Source organism: Pseudophryne corroboree, unplaced genomic scaffold, assembly GCF_028390025.1.
Source record: "Pseudophryne corroboree isolate aPseCor3 unplaced genomic scaffold, aPseCor3.hap2 scaffold_568, whole genome shotgun sequence".
Taxonomy (NCBI): domain Eukaryota; kingdom Metazoa; phylum Chordata; class Amphibia; order Anura; family Myobatrachidae; genus Pseudophryne; species Pseudophryne corroboree.
Genome location: NW_026970167.1, coordinates 79,086 through 97,456, shown reverse-complemented (window position 1 = coordinate 97,456; position 18,371 = coordinate 79,086). Strand labels below are relative to the sequence as shown.

General features: G+C 37.5%; 2 non-coding genes across 2 annotated transcripts; both read left to right on the top strand.

The window, feature by feature from the left end:
- Nucleotides 1-3,103: 3,103 nt before the first annotated feature.
- Nucleotides 3,104-3,177, top strand: TRNAS-ACU (transfer RNA serine (anticodon ACU)). Its single transcript has one exon. It is a non-coding gene; the product is annotated as a tRNA-Ser (tRNA).
- Nucleotides 3,178-15,949: 12,772 nt separating this feature from the next.
- Nucleotides 15,950-16,023, top strand: TRNAS-ACU (transfer RNA serine (anticodon ACU)). Its single transcript has one exon. It is a non-coding gene; the product is annotated as a tRNA-Ser (tRNA).
- The last annotated feature ends 2,348 nt before the right edge of the window (nt 16,024-18,371 follow it).

The window sequence follows — 18,371 nt, the reverse complement described above, 5'->3', positions numbered from 1 at the left end:
TTTCCAGCGTGTTTTGGATGCGCCTTTGCAAATGTCTTACATCGACAAACTTATTTAGTACTATTTTGCAAATAGGGTTACATTGTTGCAACATTGTGTTCCCTAATTGCTTGATTTTTTAAATGCAACAATTGATAAAGACACCTGATAACTGCTCTGTGGAGTCTTATTTTGTGTCTACTTTTTATCTACATTTAATTCTCTACCTCTAATCAAGGCATTTTTAAGTGCTGGGGGCTGCCAGGACGTGAGGCCTACCTAGACTTTAGATCTGAATTTGAATGTACTTGTGAACTAACTTAATTTCCTACTTCTAAATTCATTCCTAAATTCACTACTTACATGAATCCTGTAGTTGGGCATTTTGGGACTTCGATTGTGGGCATTGTTTTGTGTCCAGACCAGCAGCAGGTGGTGTGCATTTGCTGGAAAGGCATCGAAGACCTCCGATATGCTGCATCTCCTGATGTGTGTCTCCCTCAAGTGGCTGTCAGCAAATGCCTGCTAAACACCCCATTCCAAGCTGATTGTGACATCACGGTACATGCATCATAGAACAGGCATGCTAGAACATGGGTCTTCAACCTGCGACCCTCCAGCTGCTGTGGAACTACACATCCCAGCATGCCCTGCCTCAGTTTTAGCATACCTTAATAGCAAAACTGTGGCAGGGCATGCTGGGATGTGTAGTTTCACAGCAGCTGGAGGGCCACAGGATGAAGACCCATGTGCTAAAGCCAAGCCGCAGGTACATTGAATGCTAGCAAGCTGAATATTTAAATCCTTTTTATTCCGCAGCATTCCAATGTGGAAGATTCCATGGAACCAGAGATCCTTCCATTGAGAAGGACATGCTGCCTGGATGACTACACTGTGCAAATTAAATCACGGAGCCAGTTGGCTTGTGGGTGGCTCTGGTCACTGGGTGGTTGGGTGGGTGGTGTGTCGGAGGTGGAGCACATGCAAATGATTGTGTATCATCCAGCTAGTGAGAGAGAAAACTCATGCAGGAGTGTGCCTGCTTGTCAGTGGGTTATGCCCCTTTCCAGACGTCAAATCTACATGGAGCAGCTGGAGAGGACAAGAGCAGGTTTGCAAAATATAGACAGAAGAGCTCTCCAGCCTAGTTTGCTGTCTGTTTCCACTTCTCTTTTCTATGCCCTTGCGCACTATCCTGACTTCTCCCATCTGCTTACTTTGTGCCTTCCAAAGCACAATGCGAACTACAGGTAGTGCTGCAGGGCCCACACCCTTTTACTTGCCATACAGAGCAGCTCTGGAGCTGTTACAGTGCCCAGCTTCTGCAAGAAATCAGCTTGAATGCTTCAGGGGCTGGGGCATAGCCAACATGAGCCCCACACCGAAGGAGGGTGGAGGTGTTTAATGCGAACTAGGGGTCATCCAAGCGCCGCAAAAGGCCGCCATGCCCTGCACGCCCCTTTTCTCTTTTCATATGCAGACGAGGGTTGAAGCCAACTTTGACCCACTGCTTGGATGACATCACCATATGCAAATCCATCTGCTGCAGGCCTTCCCCCAGGAATGCTTGCACTAGTTGTTGCATTTGGTTTGTTGTTTGGGGGTGCTTCAGTATTAGGCAGCCTTCTGCCCTCCCATGTTCATCTGAAAATATGTGTTCTCCCTGCAGTTGTTGTCCCCAGATGAGAGTTCCCTTGTGCTGCCTCAGTTGAATCTCCTTTACTTGACAGAGATGTGCCTGAGCAGCGGCCCTCCCCAGCCCTATCCCAAGTCATACTTGCTTTTTGGAGTTTGAGTGGAAGAGTTACAACAGGTTTCTGAAATTTCGATCATGTCTAAGAAGCCTTAATGGGACATGTGAAACCGTAAGGTTTTTTGTCTATGGAATATATATATATATATATATGTATCTATCTATCTATCTATCTATCGTATGTGTGTGTATATATGTATCTTTCATGTATGTATGTATGTATGTATCTATCTTGTATGTATGTGTTCTATCTATCTATCTATCTATCTATCGTGTGTGTGATATATGTATGTATCTATCATGTATGTGTTATATGTATGTATCACACCTTCCTCTATACATACATATACATACATACATACATACATACATACATACATACATACACCTATATCTGTACGTACACTGACATACACACACCAACATCTATACATAAACACGCTGACCCCTAAACGTACACCAACGTACCCACATGTGAATCTATACATACATGTGCTGACACCTGGACATACACTGATGTACCCACACCTAACATCTATACATACACATGCTAACAACTGGACGTATACAGACGTACCCACATTTGCATCCATGCATATATAGATGTAGGTGTGTGTACGTCAGTGTACGTCCTGGTGTCAACGCGTGTATGTATAGATGCAGGTGTGGGTACGTCTGTGTATGTCCAGGTGTCAGAATGTGTATGTATAGATGCAGGTGTGGGAACGTCAGTGTAGGTTCAGGTGTCAGCGCGTGTATGTATAGATGCAGGTGCTTGTATGTCCAGATGTCAGTGCATGTATGTATAGATGCAAGTGTGGGTACGTCGGTGTATGTCCATTTGTCAGCGCGTGTATATATAGATGCAGGTGCTTGTATGTTGGTGTATGTCCAGGTGTCAGCATGTGTATGTATAGATGCAGGTGTGGGAATGTTGGTGTATGTCCAGGTGTCAGGGCGTGTATGTATGGATATTAGGTGTGGGTACATCAGTGTATGTCCAGGTGTTAGCGCATGTATGTATAGATGCAGGATAATAATCGCACAGCGTGCCCCCCGCCAACCACAAACCTCCCCCACCCCCCTGTATGACATAAACACCGCTAATTCCACTTACACACAATAATTTCAGTTTGCGACCAGGAGCCGGCAATGTATGTGCACCCAAATGAAGCCACTGTACATGCCCTGCAGGCTGCTATGTACTGCACAGGTGCAACAAATTTAAATGCCCTATCTTTAAAATGGGGCATATTTTACTAAATTAAAAAAACCTGTAACTTTCTGTAAAACCTTAACCTTAAAGTTTTTCTAGGAAACATTCTAGATGAATGCTTATTAGCCTTTGTCAGTATGTACTTTATGCAAAGTGTCTCTGTGGCGCAATCGGTTAGTGTGTCTGGCTACTAACCAAAAGGTTGGTGGTTCAATCCCACCCAGGGACATAATTGACCTTGTGATCAGGTTTTGGTGATAGTTAAGTAGACAAGTCAAAATTTCAAACCCCCTCTTATGGTGTAGGGTACCTGGCCTTCTCTGATGTAATCAGAGTTAGATTTGATTTAGTGATTTTATAAAAAACAGCTAGGAAGCACAATTTAGCAATGGGTTGCAGAGAAAAAAATATGCTGGTAGAAAAATCCAATTGAGTGATTAAACAGCTCTTCATTTTCTGCCTTTATTTTTATGCTAACAAATTTGTTCTCTAAAAAGTGTCCACAAAGCCAAGTCTCTGATTAACACCTTTGTAGGGATGGTTTTTTACCTATAACTAAATTAAACTTGCTTCATTGGAAAGGCAGCAAGATGCATCCTCATTTCAATGTCTACTGAAATAATACAGGTTGACACCAGGAAACATTAACGCCACTGCATCCTTGCTGCTTTCTCATGTAGAAGTCTGTTTAATGTTAAAACAAGGTGACATCTAATTAGCACACAGGTAAGGAATTAAGAAAATCTTTATTTAAGGGTGAAGATGTTTCTCACAAAATCGTTGCCCCAATGCATCATTGAAATTCAAGCTGGAAAGATGATTTTAATATATCACAATGTACATTTTGTATTGCTCTTCTGGTGACAATGTAGTTTGTTTTTGTCAATTACCCTTTTAATAATAGGGTAAAGAAAATTAAGTGGATTTTTTAAAGAAAACTATACTGTCAATATACTATTAAAACAAATTAAAATGGTAAAAGTTATTGTACTTTAAGTAAAAATAAAAGAGCAAAAATATCAATCCCAGTTTTGATTACTTAAATTAACAAAAAAAAATGCATATAGCAAAGGATAGTTTCAATCTGCCTACCTCTGGGTTATGGGCCCAGCATGCTTCCATTGCAGTACTCTGCTGCACATGTAAGTGCAAGAGATCCTGAAGCACTCACTCATCATGGGAAAGTACCAATGTGTTTCTTCGTTGGTTGATGGAAGAAACATCTTACAAAAACTCTCCAGATTATTGACTTTTTAAAGTTTTTCTAGGAAACGTTCTAGATGTATGCTTATTAGCCTTTGTCAGTATGTACTTTTTGCAAAGTGTCTCTGTGGCGCAATCGGTTAGTGTGTCCGACTACTAACCAAAAGGTTGGTGGTTCAATCCCACCCAGGGACGTAATTGACCTTGTTATGAGATTTTGGTGATCTTTAAGTAGACAAGTCAAAATTTCAAACCCCCTGTTATGGTGTAGGGTACCTGGCCTTCTCTGATGTAATCAGAGTTAGATTTGATTCATTGATTTTATAAAAACAGCTAGGAAGCACAATTTAGCAGTGGGTTGCAGAGAAAAAGAAATATGCTGGCAAAAAAAATCCAATTGAGTGGTTAAACAGCTCTTCATTTTCTGGCTTTATTTTTATGCTAACAAATTTGTTCTCTGAAAAGTGTCCACAAAGCCAAGTCTCTGATTAACACCTTTGTAGGGATGGTTTTTCACCTATTACTAAATTAAACTTGCTTCATTGGAAAGGCAGCAAGATGCATCCGCATTTCAATGTCTACTGAAATAATACAGGTTGACACCAGGAAACATTAACGCCACTGCATCCTTGCTGCTTTCTCATGTGGAAGTCTGTTTAATGTGAAAACAAGGTGATATCTAATTAGCACACAGGTAAGGAATTAAGAAAATCTTTATTTAAGGGTGAAAATGTTTCTCACAAAATCGTTGCCCCAATGCATCATTGAAATTCAAGCTGGAAAGATGATTTTAATATATCACTTGTACATTTTGTATTGCTCTTCTGGTGACAATGTAGTTTGTTTTTGTCAATTACCATTTTAATAATAGGGTAAAGAAAATTAATGGATTTTTAAAAGAAAACAATACTTTCAATATGCTATTAAAACAAATTAAAATGGTAAAAGTTATTGTACTTTAATGAAAAATAAAAGAGCAAAAATATCAATCCCAGTTTTGGATTACTTTAATTAACAAAAAAAATGCATATAGCAGAGGATAGTTTTAATCTGCCTACCTCTGGGTTATGGGCCCAGCATGCTTCCATTGCAGTACTCTGCTGCACATGTAAGTGCAAGAGATCCTGAAGCACTCACTCATCATGGGAAAGTACCAATATGTTTCTTCGTTGGTGGATGGAAGAAACATCTTACAAAAACTCTCCAGATTATTGACTTTTTAAAGTTTTTCTAGGAAACGTTTTAGATGAATGCTTATTAGCCTTTGTCAGTATGTACTTTTGCAAAGTGTCTCTGTGGCGCAATCAGTTAGTGTGTACGGCTATAAACCAAAAGGTTGGTGGTTCAATCCCACCCAGGGACGTAATTGACCTTGTTATCAGATTTTGGTGATCTTTAAGTAGACAAGTCAAAATTTCAAATCCCCTCTTATGGTGTAGGGTACCTGGCCTTCTCTGATGTAATCAGAGTTAGATTTGATTCAGTGATTTTATAAAAAACAGCTAGGAAGCACAATTTAGCAATGGGTTGCAGAGAAAAAAATATGCTGGTAGAAAAATCCAATTGAGTGATTAAACAGCTCTTCATTTTCTGCCTTTATTTTTATGCTAACAAATTTGTTCTCTAAAAAGTGTCCACAAAGCCAAGTCTCTGATTAACACCTTTGTAGGGATGGTTTTTCACCTATAACTAAATTAAACTTGCTTCATTGGAAAGGCAGCAAGATGAATCCTCATTTCAATGTCTACTGAAATAATACAGGTTGACACCAGGAAACATTAACGCCACTGCATCCTTGCTGCTTTCTCATGTAGAAGTCTGTTTAATGTGAAAACAAGGTGATATCTAATTAGCACACAGGTAAGGAATTAAGAAAATCTTTATTTAAGGGTGAAGATGTTTCTCACAAAATCGTTGGCCCCAATGCATCATTGAAATTCAAGCTGGAAAGATGATTTTAATATATCACTTGTACATTTTGTATTGCTCTTCTGGTGACAATGTAGTTTGTTTTTGTCAATTACCCTTTTAATAATAGGGTAAAGAAAATTAAGTGGATTTTTTAAAGAAAACTATACTGTCAATATACTATTAAAACAAATTAAAATGGTAAAAGTTATTGTACTTTAAGTAAAAATAAAAGAGCAAAAATATCAATCCCAGTTTTGATTACTTAAATTAACAAAAAAAAACGCATATAGCAAAGGATAGTTTCAATCTGCCAACCTCTGGGTTATGGGCCTAGCATGCTTCCATTGCAGTACTCTGCTGCACATGTAAGTGCAAGAGATCCTGAAGCACTCACTCATCATGGGAAAGTACCAATGTGTTTCTTCGTTGGTTGATGGAAGAAACATCTTACAAAAACTCTCCAGATTATTGATTTTTTAAAGTTTTTCTAGGAAACGTTCTAGATGTATGCTTATTAGCCTTTGTCAGTATGAACTTTTTGCAAAGTGTCTCTGTGGCGCAATCGGTTAGTGTGTCCGACTACTAACCAAAAGGTTGGTGGTTCAATCCCACCCAGGGATGAAATTGACCTTGTTATCAGATTTTGGTGATCTTTAAGTAGACAAGTCAAAATTTCAAACCCCCTCTTATGGTGTAGGGTACCTGGCCTTCTCTGATGTAATCAGAGTTAGATTTGATTCATTGATTTTATAAAAACAGCTAGGAAGCACAATTTAGCAGTGGGTTGCAGAGAAAAAGAAATATGCTGGCAAAAAAAATCCAATTGAGTGATTAAACAGCTCTTCATTTTCTGCCTTTATTTTTATGCTAACAAATTTGTTCTCTGAAAAGTGTCCACAAAGCCAAGTCTCTGATTAACACATTTGTAGGCATGGTTTTTCACCTATTACTAAATTAAACTTGCTTCATTGGAAAGGCAGCAAGATGCATCCTCATTTCAATGTCTACTGAAATAATACAGGTTGACACCAGGAAACATTAACGCCACTGCATCCTTGCTGCTTTCTCATGTAGAAGTCTGTTTAATGTGAAAACAAGGTGATATCTAATTAGCACACAAGTAAGGAATTAAGAAAATCTATATTTAAGGGTGAAGATGTTTCTCACAAAATCGTTGCCCCAATGCATCATTGAAATTCAAGCTGGAAAGATGATTTTAATATATCACTTGTACATTTTGTATTGCTCTTCTGGTGACAATGTAGTTTGTTTTTGTCAATTACCCTTTTAATAATAGGGTAAAGAAAATTAAGTGGATTTTTTAAAGAAAACTATACTGTCAATATACTATTAAAACAAATTAAAATGGTAAAAGTTATTGTACTTTAAGTAAAAATAAAAGAGCAAAAATATCAATCCCAGTTTTGATTACTTTAATTAACAAAAAAAATGCATATAGCAGAGGATAGTTTCAATCTGCCTACCTCTGGGTAATGGGCCCAGCATGCTTCCATTGCAGTACTCTGCTGCACATGTAAGTGCAATAGATCCTGAAGCACTCACTCATCATGGGAAAGTACCAATGTGTTTCTTCGTTGGTTGATGGAAGAAACATCTTACAAAAACTCTCCAGATTATTGACTTTTTAAAGTTTTTCTAGGAAACGTTTTAGATGAATGCTTATTAGCCTTTGTCAGTATGGACTTTTGCAAAGTGTCTCTGTGGCGCAATCAGTTAGTGTGTATGGCTATTAACCAAAAGGTTGGTGGTTCAATCCCACCCAGGGACGTAATTGACCTTGTTATCAGATTTTGGTGATCTTTAAGTAGACAAGTCAAAATTTCAAACCCCCTCTTATGGTGTAGGGTACCTGGCCTTCTCTGATGTAATCAGAGTTAGATTTGATTCAGTGATTTTATAAAAACAGCTAGGAAGCACATTTAGCAGTGGGTTGCAGAGAAAAAGAAATATGCTGGCAAAAAAATCCAATTGAGTGATTAAACAGCTCTTCATTTTCTGGCTTTATTTTTATGCTAACAAATTTGTTCTCTGAAAAGTGTCCACAAAGCCAAGTCTCTGATGAACACCTTTGTAAGGATGGTTTTTCACCTATTACTAAATTAAACTTGCTTCATTGGAAAGGCAGCAAGATGCATCCTCATTTCAATGTCTACTGAAATAATACAGGTTGACACCAGGAAACATTAACGCCAATGCATCCTTGCTGCTTTCTCATGTGGAAGTCTGTTTAATGTGAAAACAAGGTGATATCTAATTAGCACACAGGTAAGGAATTAAGAAAATCTTTATTTAAGGGTGAAGATGTTTCTCACAAAATCGTTGCCCCAATGCATCATTGAAATTCAAGCTGGAAAGATGATTTTAATATATCACTTGTACATTTTGTATTGCTCTTCTGGTGACAATGTAGTTTGTTTTTGTCAATTACCATTTTAATAATAGGGTAAAGAAAATTAAGTGGATTTTTGAAAGAAAACAATACTGTCAATATACTATTAAAACAAATTAAAATGGTAAAAGTCATTGTACTTTAAGTAAACATAAAATAGCTAACATATCAATCCCAGTTTTGGATTACTTTAACAAAAAAAATGCATATAGCAGAGGATAGTTTCAATCTGCCTACCTCTGGGTAATGGGCCCAGCATGCTTCCATTGCAGTACTCTGCTGCACATGTAAGTGCAAGAGATCCTGAAGCACTCACTCATCATGGGAAAGTACCAATGTGTTTCTTCGTTGGTTGATTTAAGAAAATTCTTACAAAAACTCTCCAGATTATTGACTTTTTAAAGTTTTTCTAGGAAACGTTCTAGATGAATGCTTATTAGCCTTTGTCAGTATGTACTTTTTGCAAAGTGTCTCTGTGGCTCAATCGGTTAGTGTGTCTGGCTACTAACCAAAAGGTTTGTGGTTCAATCCCACCCAGGGACATAATTGACCTTGTGATCAGGTTTTGGTGATATTTAAGTAGACAAGTCAAAATTTCAAACCCCCTCTTATGGTGTAGGGTACCTGGCCTTCTCTGATGTAATCAGAGTTAGATTTGATTCAGTGATTTTATAAAAAACAGCTAGGAAGCACAATTTAGCAATGGGTTGCAGAGAAAAAAATATGCTGGTAGAAAAATCCAATTGAGTGATTAAACAGCTCTTCATTTTCTGCCTTAATTTTTATGCTAACAAATTTGTTCTCTAAAAAGTGTCCACAAAGCCAAGTCTCTGATTAACACCTTTGTAGGGATGGTTTTTCACCTATTACTAAATTAAACTTGCTCCATTGGAAAGGCAGCAAGATGCATCCTCATTTCAATGTCTACTGAAATAATACAGGTTGACACCAGGAAACATTAACGCCACTGCATCCTTGCTGCTTTCTCATGTAGAAGTCTGTTTAATGTGAAAACAAGGTGACATCTAATTAGCACACAGGTAAGGAATTAAGAAAATCTTTATTTAAGGGTGAAGATGTTTCTCACAAAATCGTTGCCCCAATGCATCATTGAAATTCAAGCTGGAAAGATGATTTTAATATATCACTTGTACATTTTGTATTGCTCTTCTGGTGACAATGTAGTTTGTTTTTGTCAATTACCCTTTTAATAATAGGGTAAAGAAAATTAAGTGGATTTTTTAAAGAAAACTATACTGTCAATATACTATTAAAACAAATTAAAATGGTAAAAGTTATTGTACTTTAAGTAAAAATAAAAGAGCAAAAATATCAATCCCAGTTTTGATTACTTAAATTAACAAAAAAAAATGCATATAGCAAAGGATAGTTTCAATCTGCCTACCTCTGGGTTATGGGCCCAGCATGCTTCCATTGCAGTACTCTGCTGCACATGTAAGTGCAAGAGATCCTGAAGCACTCACTCATCATGGGAAAGTACCAATGTGTTTCTTCGTTGGTTGATGGAAGAAACATCTTACAAAAACTCTCCAGATTATTGACTTTTTAAAGTTTTTCTAGGAAACGTTCTAGATGTATGCTTATTAGCCTTTGTCAGTATGTACTTTTTGCAAAGTGTCTCTGTGGCGCAATCGGTTAGTGTGTCTGACTACTAACCAAAAGGTTGGTGGTTCAATCCCACCCAGGGACGTAATTGACCTTGTTTTCAGATTTTGGTGATCTTTAAGTAGACAAGTCAAAATTTCAAACCCCCTCTTATGGTGTAGTGTACCTGGCCTTCTCTGATGTAATCAGAGTTAGATTTGATTCATTGATTTTATAAAAACAGCTAGGAAGCACAATTTAGCAGTGGGTTGCAGAGAAAAAGAAATATGCTGGCAAAAAAAATCCAATTGAGTGATTAAACAGCTCTTCATTTTCTGGCTTTATTTTTATGCTAACAAATTTGTTCTCTGAAAAGTGTCCACAAAGCCAAGTCTCTGATTAACACCTTTGTAGGGATTTTTTTTCACCTATTACTAAATTAAACTTGCTTCATTGGAAAGGCAGCAAGATGCATCCTCATTTCAATGTCTACTGAAATAATACAGGTTGACACCAGGAAACATTAACGCCACTGCATCCTTGCTGCTTTCTCATGTGGAAGTCTGTTTAATGTGAAAACAAGGTGATATCTAATTAGCACACAGGTAAGGAATTAAGAAAATCTTTATTTAAGGGTGAAGATGTTTCTCACAAAATCGTTGCCCCAATGCATCATTGAAATTCAAGCTGGAAAGATGATTTTAATATATCACTTGTACATTTTGTATTGCTCTTCTGGTGACAATGCAGTTTGTTTTTGTCAATTACCCTTTTAATAATAGGGTAAAGAAAATTAAGTGGATTTTTTAAAGAAAACTATACTGTCAATATACTATTAAAACAAATTAAAATGGTAAAAGTTATTGTACTTTAAGTAAAAATAAAAGAGCAAAAATATCAATCCCAGTTTTGATTACTTTAATTAACAAAAAAAATGCATATAGCAGAGGATAGTTTCAATCTGCCTACCTCTGAGTAATGGGCCTAGCATGCTTCCATTGCAGTACTCTGCTGCACATGTAAGTGCAAGAGATCCTGAAGCACTCACTCATCATGGGAAAGTACCAATGTGTTTCTTCATTGGTTGATGGAAGAAACATCTTACAAAAACTCTCCAGATTATTGACTTTTTAAAGTTTTTCTAGGAAACGTTCTAGATGTATGCTTATTAGCCTTTGTCAGTAAGTACTTTTTGCAAAGTGTTTCTGTGGCGCAATCGGTTAGTGTGTCCGGCTACTAACCAAAAGGTTGGTGGTTCAATCCCAACCAGGGACGTAATTGACCTTGTTATCAGATTTTGGTGATCTTTAAGTAGACAAGTCAAAATTTCAAACCCCCTGTTCTGGTGTAGGGTACCTGGCCTTCTCTGATGTAATCAGAGTTAGATTTGATTCAGTGATTTTATAAAAACAGCTAGGAAGCACAATTTAGCAGTGGGTTGCAGAGAAAAAGAAATATGCTGGCAAAAAAAATCTAATTGAGTGATTCAACAGCTCTTAATTTTCTGGCTTTATTTTTATGCTAACAAATTTGTTCTCTGAAAAGTGTCCACAAAGCCAAGTCTCTGATTAACACCTTTGTAAGGATGGTTTTTAACCTATTACTAAATTAAACTTGCTTCATTGGAAAGGCAGCAAGATGCATCCTCATTTCAATGTCTACTGAAATAATACAGGTTGACACCAGGAAACATTAACGCCACTGCATCCTTGCTGCTTTCTCATGTGGAAGTCATTTTAATGTGAAAACAAGGTGATATCTAATTAGCACACAGGTAAGGAATTAAGAAAATCTTTATTTAAGGGTAAAAATGTTTCTCACAAAATCGTTGCCCCAATGCATCATTGAAATTCAAGCTGGAAAGATGATTTTAATATATCACTTGTACATTTTGTATTGCTCTTCTGGTGACAATGTAGTTTGTTTTTGTCAATTACCATTTTAATAATAGGGTAAAGAAAATTAAGCTGATTTTTGAAATAAAACAATACTGTCAATATACTATTAAAACAAATTAAAATGGTAAAAGTTATTGTACTTTAAGTAAAAATAAAAGAGCCAACATATCAATCCTAGTTTTGGATTACTTTAATTAACAAAAAAAAATGCATATAGCAGAGGATAGTTTCAATCTGCCTACCTCTGGGTTATGTGCCCAGCATGCTTCCATTGCTGTACTCTGCTGCACATGTAAGTGCAATAGATCCTGAAGCACTCACTCATCATGGGAAAGTACCAATGTGTTTCTTCGTTGGTTGATGGAAGAAACATCTTACAAAAACTCTCCAGATTATTGACTTTTTAAAGTTTTTCTAGGAAACGTTTTAGATGAATGCTTATTAGCCTTTGTCAGTATGTACTTTTGCAAAGTGTCTCTGTGGCGCAATCAGTTAGTGTGTATGGCTATTAACCAAAAGGTTGGTGGTTCAATCCCACCCAGGGATGTAATTGACCTTGTTATCAGATTTTGGTGATCTTTAAGTGCACAAGTCAAAATTTCAAACCCCCTCTTATGGTGTAGGGTACCTGGCCTTCTCTGATGTAATCAGAGTTAGATTTGATTCAGTGATTTTATAAAAACAGCTAGGAAGCACAATTTAGCAGTGGGTTGCAGAGAAAAAGAAATATGCTGGCAAAAAAATCCAATTAAGTGATTAAACAGCTCTTCATTTTCTGGCTTTATTTTTATGCTAACAAATTTGTTCTCTGAAAAGTGTCCACAAAGCCAAGTCTCTAATTAACACCTTTGTAAGGATGGTTTTTCACCTATTACTAAATTAAACTTGCTTCATTGGAAAGGCAGCAAGATGCATCCTCATTTCAATGTCTACTGAAATAATACGGGTTGACACCAGGAAACATTAACGCCACTGCATCCTTGCTGCTTTCTCATGTGGAAGTCTGTTTAATGTGAAAACAAGGTGATATCTAATTAGCACACAGGTAAGGAATTAAGAAAATCTTTATTTAAGGGTGAAGATGTTTCTCACAAAATCGTTGCCCCAATGCATCATTGAAATTCAAGCTGGAAAGATGATTTTAATATATCACTTGTACATTTTGTATTGCTCTTCTGGTGACAATGTAGTTTGTTTTTGTCAATTACCCTTTTAATAATAGGGTAAAGAAAATTAAGTGGATTTTTTAAAATAAAACTATACTGTCAATATACTATTAAAACAAATTAAAATGGTAAAAGTTATTGTACTTTAAGTAAAAATAAAAGAGCAAAAATATCAATCCCAGTTTTGATTACTTAAATTAACAAAAAAAAATGCATATAGCAAAGGATAGTTTCAATCTGCCTACCTCTGGGTTATGGGCCCAGCATGCTTCCATTGCAGTACTCTGCTGCACATGTAAGTGCAAGAGATCCTGAAGCACTCACTCATCATGGGAAAGTACCAATGTGTTTCTTCGTTGGTTGATGGAAGAAACATCTTACAAAAACTCTCCAGATTATTGACTTTTTAAAGTTTTTCTAGGAAACGTTTTAGATGAATGCTTATTAGCCTTTGTCAGTATGTACTTTTGCAAAGTGTCTCTGTGGCGCAATCAGTTAGTGTGTATGGCTATTAACCAAAAGGTTGGTGGTTCAATCCCACCGAGGGACATAATTGACCTTGTTATCAGATTTTGGTGATCTTTAAGTAGACAAGTCAAAATTTCAAACCCCCTCTTATGGTGTAGGGTACCTGGCCTTCTCTGATGTAATCAGAGTTTGATTTGATTCAGTGATTTTATAAAAACAGCTAGGAAGCACAATTTAGCAGTGGGTTGCAGAGAAAAAGAAATATGCTGGCAAAAAAATCCAATTGAGTGATTAAACAGCTCTTCATTTTCTGGCTTTATTTTTATGCTAACAAATTTGTTCTCTGAAAAGTGTCCACAAAGCCAAGTCTCTGATTAACACCTTTGTAAGGATGGTTTTTCACCTATTACTAAATTAAACTTGCTTCATTGGAAAGGCAGCAAGATGCATCCTCATTTCAATGTCTACAGAAATATTACAGGTTGACACCAGGAAACATTAACGCCACTGCATCCTTGCTGCTTTCTCATGTGGAAGTCTGTTTAATGTGAAAACAAGGTGATATCTAATTAGCACACAGGTAAGGAATTAAGAAAATCTTTATTTAAGGGTGAAAATGTTTCTCACAAAATCGTTGCCCCAATGCATCATTGAAATTCAAGCTGGAAAGATGATTTTAATATATCACTTGTACATTTTGTACTGCTCTTCTGGTGACAATGTAGTTTGTTTTTGTCAATTACCATTTTAATAATAGGGTAAAGAAAATTAATGGATTTTTAAAAGAAAACAATACTCTCAATATACTATTAAAACAAATTAAAATGGTAAAAGTTATTGTACTTTAATGAAAAATAAAAGAGCAAAAATATCAATCCCAGTTTTGGATTACTTTAATTAACAAAAAAAATGCATATAGCAGAGGATAGTTTTAATCTGCCTACCTCTGGGTTATGGGCCCAGCATGCTTCCATTGCAGTACTCTGCTGCACATGTAAGTGCAAGAGATCCTGAAGCACTCACTCATCATGGGAAAGTACCAATGTGTTTCTTCGTTGGTGGATGGAAGAAACATCTTACAAAAACTCTCCAGATTATTGACTTTTTAAAGTTTTTCTAGGAAATGTTTTAGATGAATGCTTATTAGCCTTTGTCAGTATGTACTTTTGCAAAGTGTCTCTGTGGCGCAATCAGTTAGTGTGTACGGCTATAAACCAAAAGGTTGGTGGTTCAATCCCACCCAGGGACGTAATTGAACTTGTTATCAGATTTTGGTGATCTTTAAGTAGACAAGTCAAAATTTCAAACCCCCTGTTATGGTGTAGGGTACCTGGCCTTCTCTGATGTAATCAGAGTTAGATTTGATTCATTGATTTTATAAAAACAGCTAGGAAGCACAATTTAGCAGTGGGTTGCAGAGAAAAAGAAATATGCTGGCAAAAAAATCAAATTGAGTGATTAAACAGCTCTTCATTTTCTTGCTTTATTTTTATGCTAACAAATTTGTTCTCTGAAAAGTGTCCACAAAGCCAAGTCTCTGATTAACACCTTTGTAGGGATGGTTTTTCACCTATTACTAAATTAAATTTGCTTCATTGGAAAGGCAGCAAGATGCATCCTCATTTCAATGTCTACTGAAATAATACGGGTTGACACCAGGAAACATTAACGCCACTGCATCCTTGCTGCTTTCTCATGTGAAAGTCTGTTTAATGTGAAAACAAGGTGATATCTAATTAGCACACAGGTAAGGAATTAAGAAAATCTTTATTTAAGGGTGAAGATGTTTCTCACAAAATCGTTGCCCCAATGCATCATTGAAATTCAAGCTGGAAAGATGATTTTAATATATCACTTGTACATTTTGTATTGCTCTTCTGGTGACAATGTAGTTTGTTTTTGTCAATTACCATTTTAATAATAGGGTAAAGAAAATTTAGTGGATTTTTGAAAGAAAACAATACTGTCAATATACTATTAAAACAAATAAAAATGGTAAAAGTCATTGTACTTTAAGTAAACATAAAATAGCTAACATATCAATCCCAGTTTTGGATTACTTTAACAAAAAAAATGCATATAGCAGAGGATAGTTTCAATCTGCCTACCTCTGGGTAATGGGCCCAGCATGCTTCCATTGCAGTACTCTGCTGCACATGTAAGTGCAAGAGATCCTGAAGCACTCACTCATCATGGGAAAGTACCAATGTGTTTCTTCGTTGGTTGATTTAAGAAAATTCTTACAAAAACTCTCCAGATTATTGACTTTTTAAAGTTTTTCTAGGAAACGTTCTAGATGAATGCTTATTAGCCTTTGTCAGTATGTACTTTTTGCAAAGTGTCTCTGTGGCGCAATCGGTTAGTGTGTATGGCTACTAACCAAAAGGTTGGTGGTTCAATCCCACCCAGGGACATAATTGACCTTGTGATCAGGTTTTGGTGATATTTAAGTAGACAAGTCAAAATTTCAAACCCCCTCTTATGGTGTAGGGTACCTGGCCTTCTCTGATGTAATCAGAGTTAGATTTGATTCAGTGATTTTATAAAAAACAGCTAGGAAGCACAATTTAGCAATGGGTTGCAGAGAAAAAAATATGCTGGTAGAAAAATCCAATTGAGTGATTAAACAGCTCTTCATTTTCTGCCTTTATTTTTATGCTAACAAATTTGTTCTCTAAAAAGTGTCCACAAAGCCAAGTCTCTGATTAACACCTTTGTAGGGATGGTTTTTCACCTATAACTAAATTAAACTTGCTCCATTGGAAAGGCAGCAAGATGCATCCTCATTTCAATGTCTACTGAAATAATACAGGTTGACACCAGGAAACATTAACGCCACTGCATCCTTGCTGCTTTCTCATGTAGAAGTCTGTTTAATGTGAAAACAAGGTGACATCTAATTAGCACACAGGTAAGGAATTAAGAAAATCTTTATTTAAGGGTGAAGATGTTTCTCACAAAATCGTTGCCCCAATGCATCATTGAAATTCAAGCTGGAAAGATGATTTTAATATATCACTTGTACATTTTGTATTGCTCTTCTGGTGACAATGTAGTTTGTTTTTGTCAATTACCCTTTTAATAATAGGGTAAAGAAAATTAAGTGGATTTTTTAAAGAAAACTATACTGTCAATATACTATTAAAACAAATTAAAATGTTAAAAGTTATTGTACTTTAAGTAAAAATAAAAGAGCAAAAATATCAATCCCAGTTTTGATTACTTTAATTAACAAAAAAAATGCATATAGCAGAGGATAATTTCAATCTGCCTACCTCTGGGTAATGGGCCCAGCATGCTTCCATTACTCTGCTGCACATGTAAGTGCAAGAGATCCTGAAGCACTCACTCATCATGTTTCTTCCATTGGTTGATGGAAGAAACATCTTACAAAAACTCTCCAGATTATTGACTTTTTAAAGTTTTTCTAGGAAACGTTCTAGATGTATGCTTATTAGCCTTTGTCAGTATGTACTTTTTGCAAAGTGTTTCTGTGGCGCAATCGGTTAGTGTGTCCGGCTACTAACCAAAAGGTTGGTGGTTCAATCCCAACCAGGGACGTAATTGACCTTGTTATCAGATTTTGGTGATCTTTAAGTAGACAAGTCAAAATTTCAAACCCCCTGTTCTGGTGTAGGGTACCTGGCCTTCTCTGATGTAATCAGAGTTAGATTTGATTCAGTGATTTTATAAAAACAGCTAGGAAGCACAATTTAGCAGTGGGTTGATAGTGGGTGACTGAAGCATGTATGAGTGGGAGATAGTGGGTGACTGAGGCCGGGGTGACTGGGAGATAGTCAGTGACTAAGGCAGGGGTGATAGGGATATAGTGGATGACTGTGGCAGGGGTGACAGGGACAGTAGGAGACTGAGGCAGGGGTGACAGGGATAGTGGGTGACTGAGGCAGGGGTGATATGGAGATAGTGGTTGACTGAGGCAGGGGTGACAGAGATAGTGGGTGACTGGTATAGTGGGTGACTGAGGCAGGGGTCGCAGGTATAGTGGTTAACTGAGGCAGCGGTGACTGGGAGATAGTGGGTAACTGGGGCAGGGGTGACAGGGAAAGTGTGTGACTCAGGCAGAGGTGATAGGGAGATAGTGGGCAGCAGATCACTGCCTTGCTGACAGCAGCACATCCCTGCTTCACTGACAGCAGCACATCCCTGCCTCATTGACAGCAGCACATACCTGCCTCACTTATAGCAGCAGATCCCTGCCTTACTGACAGCAGCAGATCACTGCCTCACTGACAGCAGCAGATCACTGCCTCACTGACAGCAGCAGATCCCTGCCTCACTGACAGCAGCAGATCCCTGCCTCACTGGCAGCAGCAGATCCCTGCCTCACTGGCAGCAGCAGATCCCTGCCTCACTGGCAGCAGCAGATCCCTGCCTCTCTGGCAGCAGCAGATCCCTGCCTCACTGGCAGCAGCAGATCCCTGCCTCACTGGCAGCAGCAGATCCCTGCCTCACTGGCAGCAGCAGATCCCTGCCTTACTGACAGCTGTATATAGGGCCTAATTCAGATCTGATCTCTGCTGTGCATATTCACACAACAGGAGATCAGGTCTGAAGTGTGTGTGTGTGCTGGTGCCGCAGTGCACCGGCACATGCCAGAGATGCGATCAGCATCTCTGCCCAGTGAGCGCCTCTGCCAACACATACTTATCTTGCATATGAGATCTCTTGATCATAAAGATAGTTCTCACAGGGTGAGGTTCATCCATTACATTTTAAAGTAGGAAGGTACAAATTACATATT